This window comes from Dermacentor silvarum, chromosome 3, assembly GCF_013339745.2.
Source record: "Dermacentor silvarum isolate Dsil-2018 chromosome 3, BIME_Dsil_1.4, whole genome shotgun sequence".
In the NCBI taxonomy this organism is placed as follows: domain Eukaryota; kingdom Metazoa; phylum Arthropoda; class Arachnida; order Ixodida; family Ixodidae; genus Dermacentor; species Dermacentor silvarum.
Genome location: NC_051156.1, coordinates 142,781,499 through 142,791,543, shown reverse-complemented (window position 1 = coordinate 142,791,543; position 10,045 = coordinate 142,781,499).

The window sequence follows — 10,045 nt, the reverse complement described above, 5'->3', positions numbered from 1 at the left end:
ACCAAAGACGTATCTTGCAACCGGGCGTAAGGGGAACTTGCCGCTCAATCTCCCACGCGAAAGCAAGAAAGCGGGAAGGCAGCGCGGGAAGGAGGGGGGGGGGCAGCCTCTCCTCTGCCAACAACTTCCCCTCTGCACAACTCCTCTGCACTTTGCCCGGCGGTGGCGGTCGCCCGCACCGTCTCTTATATCTACACGGCTCTGACCTTTGTATGCGCTGTGCATTCGCCGCTCAGTTTCCTTTGAAGCGATAGACCGCGCGAACATTCGCTCGCTGCGGCGGCTGCGCTTGCTGCCAGCGTTTTGACACTCGTTGTCTCCGGTCATTCAGTGTGATCTATTCAAGTTTGCTTGTGCGCTCTGACACCACGCTTGTTAATTCAGTTAGTAAGCGAATGTGTCCAAGTTTATGCAGCCGATAAAACTACTATCCCTACTCCGAATAGGTCTCTTCTAATTTTCTATCGCAATTGATGCTTCGCCTTTCGGGCGAAACTGCGTCATTTTTGTAGCAACTTTAATTCTGCTTATTAACAGTGGAGCTGTTAAGGCCTCGGCAGGTTGGTCTCGTTGTCGTGCGCAGCACCGCCGAGCTGGGAGAACGTGAAAGTGGAGCATAATAGGAGAGGAGGTGCAGAGAGATAAAGAAATAAATATAACCAAAGGAACTTTCTTGGCGAGGCGGGAATCGAGCCCGGGTACCCCCGGTCCGAAGGCGAGCGTCATAACCACTGCGCTATGCACCGACGCTTACAGATCATGCATTTATGGGAACCATAAGGTTGCATTGCACCGACGATTGTAACAGAACTTGCTTTGGGCGAGAGGAAGAGAAAATGAGACCGAGAGATATGTATAGAGAAAGAGAGAAGAGAGAGAGATAGAAAGAGAAAGAAGGAGAGAGAAAGAGTGAGACAGAGAAAGGAAGTGAGAAAGAAAGAAAGAAAGAAAAAAATATAGGCTTTCTTGGCGAGGAGGTATTTGAACTCGGCTACTCACGGTCCGATGGCGAGAGTCATACCCACTACGCTAAATACCCACGATTGCAGAGCTCCGATGTTTCATCAGATTTCACAAGCGTGGAAGTGGCTTAATTTATTTATTTGGACGAGAAAGCTTTTATTCCAATCGTTGGTTCATTATAGCACTGGAAAGTTAGCTTTAATGTACAGGTTTGCGGCGTTGTCAATTCAGAAAACCTTCAGGGGTTATTAAACTTCCGCAAATAATGTTTTCACAACAACTTGATGATTGTTTTCAACAGCAGCACTATTTCTACAAGACAAATAGAAATCATGCAGGGTGCTGCTTTCTTCAAAGCTATGCACTCATGATTCGGCATAAATGTCATGTCCATGCGTTCGACCGTGCACTTGCGCTTTCATTGCACTATTTATTGTTCGGGTTTAAACAAAAAAGCGGTCGCATCCTCACCGGGATGATGCTATTTAATTTTCTGTTCAATAAACTTATTGACAATAAGCGCCATAATCATAAAGTCGTATTGGACGAAAGTAATTGCACGTTGCTTAATTTTCAGATGCGGTGGACGGTGTAAAACTGTGATATTGCAAATCTCTTTCCCACGGGAGCGCATACAATGGCAATCCACCAACCTTGACCCGGTTACTGCCAGCTGGCTTTGCTGTAGACGCGAAGTAATATTTCGCCGGGAGCACGGCCATCGCGTATTCTTTGTTTGTCGTCCTGTGCTCCTATGTATTGTTCTTCCGTTGGCACTTCCCGCCGATCATCATTATCTTCTTTCCGCTATTGTTAATTCTGTGCAGTACAGCCCACACACGAATCTGGAGCGTGGAGCTGACGACAAGTACACCCTGAACGGGACTGTGGGAAACATCTTCAACGCTCTCGTCCAGGCACTGCATTTCAAGTGAGCGAAGAATTGAGGACACACTTTTCGCGCCTAGTCCCGCCTACGTTGCCGTCAATGCTTTGCATCCCACTGCTTTTCAGCCATTTTACTTAAAAAATCCTCATGGTTTCATGTTCCAGAGTTCGGACACAAAGATTGGCGAAAAGCATGTGGGTTTGTTAATTGTCATGTCAGGCACGGACTCGAAAATTATATACAAAACACAACTTTGCTAAGTACTCCAAAAGGAAAGAGACACGAGCAAGGGTTTAATGGCCCAAGATTTTGTTTGTCACTGGTGTTTTTCGTCGGCCACCTTCGCTAAGAACAAGTCCTTCATCGCAATTTACTTCCACGTGCTTTTACGAACAGATGTGATCTAACAAAGTTTTCAATATTCTAACAGCAAGTTCACCATACTGCAACTCCGCAGCTATACTATTGCTCTCCCTCCGGAGGTGACCACGGGCAGTCCACAGGCTGACGGCTCCTGGACCGGATGCATGGGCATGCTGTATCGCAATGTGAGCCTTCTCTTCACATATACAGATGTCCAGAAATAACCATGCCGGGTGCCGAACGGGCACCACAATGAAGAAGATACAAAACAACGGAGAGCTACTATACTAATACTGCTACCAATTAGTTGGTAGTAGGGCTCCGTGGTCGTCCGTCTTGTTTGCTGTGCCAATATTGCGCACAACACGCTTAGTTCTCATAATCAACCTATAGCCCAAAGCCACGTCGTTTTGGAATACATATCCACGCTACGGTTAACAGTCTGCCGAGTTGCGGAGTTTTCTCTTTGTGCCGAACACTAAAACGTCCTGGGATGTAATATGCGAAAAGCACCACCGGGCTGTCAACTGGGTTTTGGTATAACTACAGAAAGTATTCACTTTTTTTTTTTAACTTGACCTAGCATTTTAAGGTTTGTAGAAAATCTACTCGTTCAGTGCTAAAGCTCAAAGCCATGCTGCAGGATGTCGCACCTGTTACTGCTTTCCGGACGATGTGCAGCAGTTTTCTATCAACGAAACAGCTCTATTTACTACTGATCGCGACTAATTCATTCTATATTTGCAAGAACGCTTTCAGAAAACGTACAGGGGTTGAAAAATTCAAACAAAATGTTCTTCTAACGCGCGCCTATATCCAAGTACACGAGCACTTTTGCATTTCACCCCCATCGCCATGCAGCTGGGATTCCAGGTCTTCAACCGATTCACTTTCTGTTTATGAGCATGTTTATATATATTGTAAAGGGCTTTACTAGAGTTCGGAGCAGCGCAGCGGTGACAGTCAAAACGGGACACGGCTTTCAAGAACGAGCGCCGTTGCCGAGCAAAAGCGCTGATCCCACTAGCGTCTGGGCCCCGTAGAGCTGGACACGCTAGCGTCTCTCTTCGCTACAATTACCCCGAGAGTGGTAATGGAGCCATCCGGCGACCTAACAGCTCGTCAGTATGACAGTATTGTAGTATGGCTCGAGGCGGTCGACATGGTCAATGACTCGTATACGACGGCGCTGGTCAGAAGACGGTTCAACTGGTTCGATGATATAATTCACGGGAGATGCGCGTTCGACGACGTGGTAAGGGCCTTCATACTTCGGGAGTAGTTTCGATGAGAGGCCAGGGGCGGTGAACGGGACAGAGAGACGCACAAGCACGCCAGGAAGCAAGGGGACCGCGGAAGTGCAGTCGCCGCGAGTGCTCCTCTGGCACTCTTGGTCGTTGGAAGTAAAGCCACGTGCGAGGTCGCGGCATTCTTCAGCATGCCTTGCTGTGGCAGAAATAGGCGAGCCCTCGGATGCATCCCGCCGATAAGGTAAAATTGTGTCGATGGTATGCGACGGATGCCGACCGTACAGCAAGCAAAAGAGTGAAAAGCCAGTGGTGCTCTGAGTAGCGGTGTTCTACGCGTAGGTGACGAAGGGCAGAATGGCGTCCCAGTTCGTGTGGTCGGAGGCGACGTACATTGAAAGCATGTCGCCGAGCGTGCGGTTGAAGCGTTCTGTGAGGCCATTGGTTTGGGGGTGGTACGCCGTAGTTGTGCGATGAATAACGTGGCACTCTTTAAGAACGGCTTTAACCAATTCCGACAGGAAGACACGTCCGCGATCACTGAGCAATTCTTGGGGTGGACCATGCCACAGGATGAATCGGCGAAGCAGGAATGAGGCAACATCGGGAGCTGTAGTTGCTCGGAGAGCGGTGGTTTTGGCGTGTCGTGTGAGGTGATCTGCTGCTACAATGGCCCAGCGGTTACCAGCTGACGCCAAGGGAAGTGGTCCATGGATGCAAATCAATTCCAACGCGCCCGAACGGCCGGGTAGGGCAGGCTAGAGGCTGCAAACCACATGACGAGAGCTGGGGTGAAGATTTCCGGCGCGAACTAACTTTTCAACGTAGTGGTACATTCCTCGCCAGTAGTAGCGTTGTCGGAGGCGCTGGTAGGTTTTGAAAACTCCCGAGTTGATGAACTCCCGAATCGGCGTGAAAGGATGGGCAGATTTCGTAGCGCAGACTGCGAGGAACTACTAACAACCACTGGTGGCCGTCTGCGGTGTAACTGCGTCGGTGAAGCGGGTTGTCGCGAACCGCGAAATGGCGAGCCTGACGACACAAGGTGCGAGTGGTTGACTGCGGTGATGGGTCAGCAAGAAAATCTATAATCGAAGCAATCCACGGGTCCTTGCGCTGTTCGGAAGTGATAGTCTCAAGGTCGATTGAAGAAACAGCGAGCTGGGATAGTCAGCAGCAGGCATTCTAGTCAGGCAAGGGAGAGCGTGATAGGGTGTCGGCGTCAGAATACTGGCGTCCTTTGCGGTACAGCACGCGGATATCGTAGTCCTGCAGGCGAAGTGCCCAGCGGGCAAGATGACCTGAAGGATGCTTCAACGATGACAGCCAACATAGTACATGGTGGTCCGAAACCACATCAAATGGGCTGCCATACAAATAAGGCCGGAACTTAGTAATAGCCCCGATGATCGCCAAACATTCTTTTTCCGTGACAGAGTAATTGGTCTCGGCTTTCGTAAGGGTGCGACTGGGATAGGCCACGACATACTCAGGAAAGCCACGTTTGCGCTGCGCGAGGACAGCGCTGAGGCCAACATCGCTGGCATCTGTGTGTACTTCTGTAGGGGCTGTCGGGTCGGAGTGGCGCAAAATTGGGGGAGTCGTCAGCAAACGACGGAGATGTGCGAACGCTTCCTCGCACTCTAACTACCAGGAATGAAGGGGTCCGTTGCTTCCAAGGAGCTTCATCAGAGGCGATATGATGGCGGCGAAATTTCGAATGAAGCGTTGGAAGTAGGGACACAAACCTTCAAAACTTCAAGTTTTTTGATGGACGTAGGTTTAGGGAATTCGGCGACGGCACGAAGCTTGGCTGGATCGGGGAGAATTCCATCCTTGGAAACGACGTAACCCAGTATCGTCAGCTGCCGCGCTGCAAATCGGCACTTCTTTAAGTTTAGTTGTAGCCCAGCGTTTCTCACACATGTGAAAACACGCCGGCGGCGTTGAAGGTGCGTGGAGACGTTCGGAGTAAAAACAACGACGTAATCAAGGTAGCACAAGCACGTGTGCCATTTCAAGCCGCGCAGAACGGTATCCATCATGCGCTCAAAAGTTGCTGGCGCAATACAAAGTCCAAACGGCATAACGTTAAATTCGTATAAGCCGTCGGGCGTGACAAAGGCTGTTTTCAGTCGATCGTCATCTGCCATAGGTACTTGCCAATACCCGGACCGCAGATCGAGAAATGAAAAAAATTCTGCTCCTTGTAGGCTGTCAATAGCGTCGTTGATTCGCGGAAGCGGGTAAACGTCCTTACGAGTGATCTTGTTGAGGCGTCGATAATCCACACAGAACCGTACACAACCGTCTTTCTTCGTGACAAGGACGACGGGAGATGCCCATGGACTGTGGGAAGGTCGGATGACTTCGCGGCAGAGCATATCTGCCACTTGTTCATTAATCACGCGACGTTCTGTAGCCGATACACGATATGGGCGTTGTCGCAATGGCGATTGGGAGCCAGTATCGACGTAGGGCGTAACAGTGGACGTCCGGCCCAGGGAAGGTTGCCCGACGTCGAAAGAAGTACGAAATTCTTGTAAGATGCACAGAAGCTGTGATCGCTGGCCCGGTGTATTGTAATCGGCAATAGATGAATCGAGCACATCTATGGGAAATAGGCCAGCCATAGAAATCAAGCCGCGCGTACTGTAACGGGCACAGTATGTGTCTTCGGGAACGTCCGTAATTTGTACGTCTTCGATAGCTTCGACACTGCCCAGACATTCTCCTCGGAGTAGCAGCACAGGGTACGGGAACGGGTTGCAAATAAATATAGCACTCGCGCCCTGTGTGATCTTCACCGTCGCAAAGGGTAGCAGTAGACCTTTTCGAGTGGAAAAGCGGCCAGACGGAGAAAGTAGTGCGACGGCGTCAGAGAGGCTGCAGCAGTACATAGAGACAACCACTGACGAGTTAGGAGGAACGGTGGTGTCGTGTCTGATGAGCAGTTTGTTCGGAAGTGGAGCATTGTCGGCGAGCGTCAAATCTGAGAGCGGCGACAGTTTTATAGTTCGGCCCGTGCGCAATGAATGACGTTATTGTGGCGGGAGAGAAAATCTCAACCAAGGATAACGTCATGGGAGCACGCCGAAATTACAATAAATTCAATGACGTACACAACGTCCTCAATGACAACACGAGCTGTGCACGCCGCTAACGGGTGAATACGCTGTGCGCCGGTTTTGCGGAGGGACAGTCCAGTAAGCGGCATCGTGACTTACCGAATCAAGCGACAAAGTTTTGCGTCCATAACTGATACGGCGGCTCCGGTGTCCACGATTGCAGATGTGTGAACACCATCAACAAACACGTCTATCACATTCGTCGGGCTACTCTGAGGACTTTCGCGTTTCGCTGGCGTCGCAGCCCTTGCCTTGTGGACTGCGACGATTAGTTTTCCTCTTCCCGAGCTGCGGGACGGGGCTGCATGGGTGATAGCGATCGTCGGCGTGGAGGAGGTGAGCGGCGGGTATTGGGCGTTGGGCGGAACGTCGGTGACGATGCCGAAGGGTCGTCGTAACATGGGCGGGGAGAACCGACCATACGACTTGGCGCATATGTTGTAGCGCTAGGCGACTCCACGCGATTACAGTAGCGTGCTACTTGACCTGCGTAGCCGCATGCCAAACAAAAAGGCCGGTTGTCAGATGTACGCCACCGATTCGCTGTGGTGGGCCCCGTCCACGTAGGAGGACGCGTTGTGCGAGGCGGCTGGTGATACGGTTTAATGGCGGACTGGGGTCGGGGCATAGTCAAGACGTCGGCGTAAGTGAGAGGCCCACCTTGAGGGAAGGTGCGGCGAATGAACACTTCAGAGGGCGTAAAGAAAACAGTGCCACCAGAAACAGCGGCGCACGACACATGGAGAAGCAGTGAAGAGCACGGATGAACGGCGCTGTCTTCGGACACAAACAGTTTATCACTAGAAGGGCGGTTGTCGATTGTCTCAAAATCGTGAAGAGCAGAAAGTTCGAGTTCGGCGTGACAATAGTCAATAATGGCGTTGTTATTTGCAAGGAAGTCCCAGCCTAATATAATGTCATGGGAACACGAGGGCAGCATGAAGAATTCGGTGGTATGCAGAAGTCCATGAATGAAGACTCGCGCAGTACAGGCAGCGAGAGGCGTAATATTTTGAGCGTTCGCGGTTCGAAGGGAGAGGTCGGATAAAGGCGTCAGAACTTTTCTTACTATGCGACAGAGTTGAGCGGAAATTACAGATACTGTGGCTCCTGTATCGACAAGTGCCAGGACGGCTATTCCTTCGACATACACTTCAATTACGTTGGCTAGAGAGGGACGAGGACTTCAGCATTGCTACTTGGACGCAGTTCGTGCCTCGGGAACGGCAGCCATCAGTTTTGCTGCTCGGTGGGTCTGGTACGGCGACGCATCGGAGAAATCGGGCAACGACGTGGAGATGGGGAGCGGCGGGTAAGTGCGGGTGAGCGATCAGGGCAAAAGGAAGAGGTAGGAAGGCTCGAAGGCGAAGACGAAAATTGAGCGGAGAAAGGTGGCGCGCGCCAGATGATACGGAAAGGAAGCATGCGATGGCGGCAATGGCGCGGCACATGACCAGCACCCCCACAAGCAAAACATATTGGATGGTCATCGGAGGTGTGCCATTGGTGGGGGTGAGCTCCGACTCATGCCTGAGAAGTCGGAAAATTTTGTCGATCTGGTAACGACATAATAGGCGGCGAAAAGGTCGGTGGTCGATGCATAGCGGGTGGCGAGAGCGTTCGTGGGCGAGGACGGGCAACTGCATCTGCGTACGTGAGAGGTGCAGTGACTGGTGTCGGATCACGTGCTGGAGGAATGGCTTGCGAAACTTGCTCCTGGATGAAGTCGCGGATAGTAGGTGTCAAAGCGGGTGGTGGTTTCGGGACGCAAGACATCAAAGATAGCTGGCGAGCGAACTCTGCATGAACGAATTCCTGAATCTTCAGAAACAGAGTAGCATGGTCGTCGCCGACACCAAGGCTGGACACAGAGTCGGCGGGCACAGGGTGACGTCTGGTGTGAAGCCGTTGCCTGCGCAACTCGTCGTAACTCTGGCACAATTCGATCACTTCCACGACAGTGCGAGGACTCTTTGACAATAACATTTGGAATGCGTCGTCCTCAATACCCTTCATTATATGTTTGATCTTCTCCTCTGAAATCGACTCGTTCACCCGTTTGCAAAGGTCAAGAATGTCCTCGATGTAGCTCGTGAAATTCTCTCCGATCTCTTGGGATCGTTTACGCAAGCGTTGTTCTGCACGGAGCTTTCTTACTGCTGGCCTACCGAAAACTTGGGTAAAGCTGGTCTTGAAGACCAACCACGTAGTTAGGTCGCCTTCATGGTTTAGAAACCATAGTTTCGCAACGACCGAGAGATAGAATGCTACGTTTCTCAACTTGGTAGCATCGTCCCACTGGCTATGGGCACTCACTCGCTCGTATGAGGAAATCCAATCTTCAACGTCTTTGGCATCTGTGCCGGAGAAGATAGGGAGATGTAGCTGACGCAAGGCGCCGGCACAAACCAGGGTGGGCGGCGCTGTTGGAGGAGTTGGAGGAGTGCCGCTTGCGTCGTCGGGCATGATGGGGGGTAGAGGGCAACTCCGAAGTTCCAGGGTGGTCGAAACCGAGCAGCCTCCACCACTTGCTAAGCGGTTTATTAACAACGGATGCAGGCGAACGGGCAGCAGTCACAAGCGTTCGGCCAAGAGCAGCAACCACGAGCTCATGCCGGTGGCGATGCTGCCGAGGCGCAGGCTACTCTTCTTCATTACAATATATATATATATATATATATATATATATATATATATATATATATATATTGGGCCCCTCTGTTTACTTTCTTCTCGTTCATTACATAGCGAGGGTCTCAAATACCGCATCTTTGATGCCTTTGACAGCATATGTTGGTTTATTGTCTAGTTGCCTTCACCTAAAACGCACCCGTAATGAGTGACGTGTGCGGGAGCTAGGATGGTCGTCATACACTGCCATTACCGTGAGTTAGGCAGCGGTGTAGGAGTCGCAGGGTTAGTTCTACCCCGAAAATTGGATCCAATAACGGCACCGTGGTAGCTCAGTTCATAGGAGCATCGCTGCGTAATGCGATGACGTGGATTCGTAACTCTCCTGCCACCGGTTTTTTCATTGACTGTCATTTCCATTTATTGAGCATTTCTCGTATTCAGTAGAGAACTAGAAATTATTTATCCTTTGTAGTCCTTTGTGTCATTGTTTCACTTCTTATTATATATATATATATATATATATATATAAACGAGAGAAAACGGGGGAACCGAGGGGCTCGATTTTGTTAATCATGACCACATAAAGCCAACATTATTATTATTATTATTATTATTATTATTATTATTATTATTATTATTATTATTATTATTATTATTTGGTTTGTACACGTATACACACAAGCACACGAAGGAAATAGGTAGGGAGCAAGCTGACAACTGCCACTGAGAGGGACACAACACCTGCCTATTCCTTCAGGAGGGAGGAATAGAGCCAACAGACAATGAAGCCAAAGAGCGCATCAGGGAAATAAGCGTGGTTG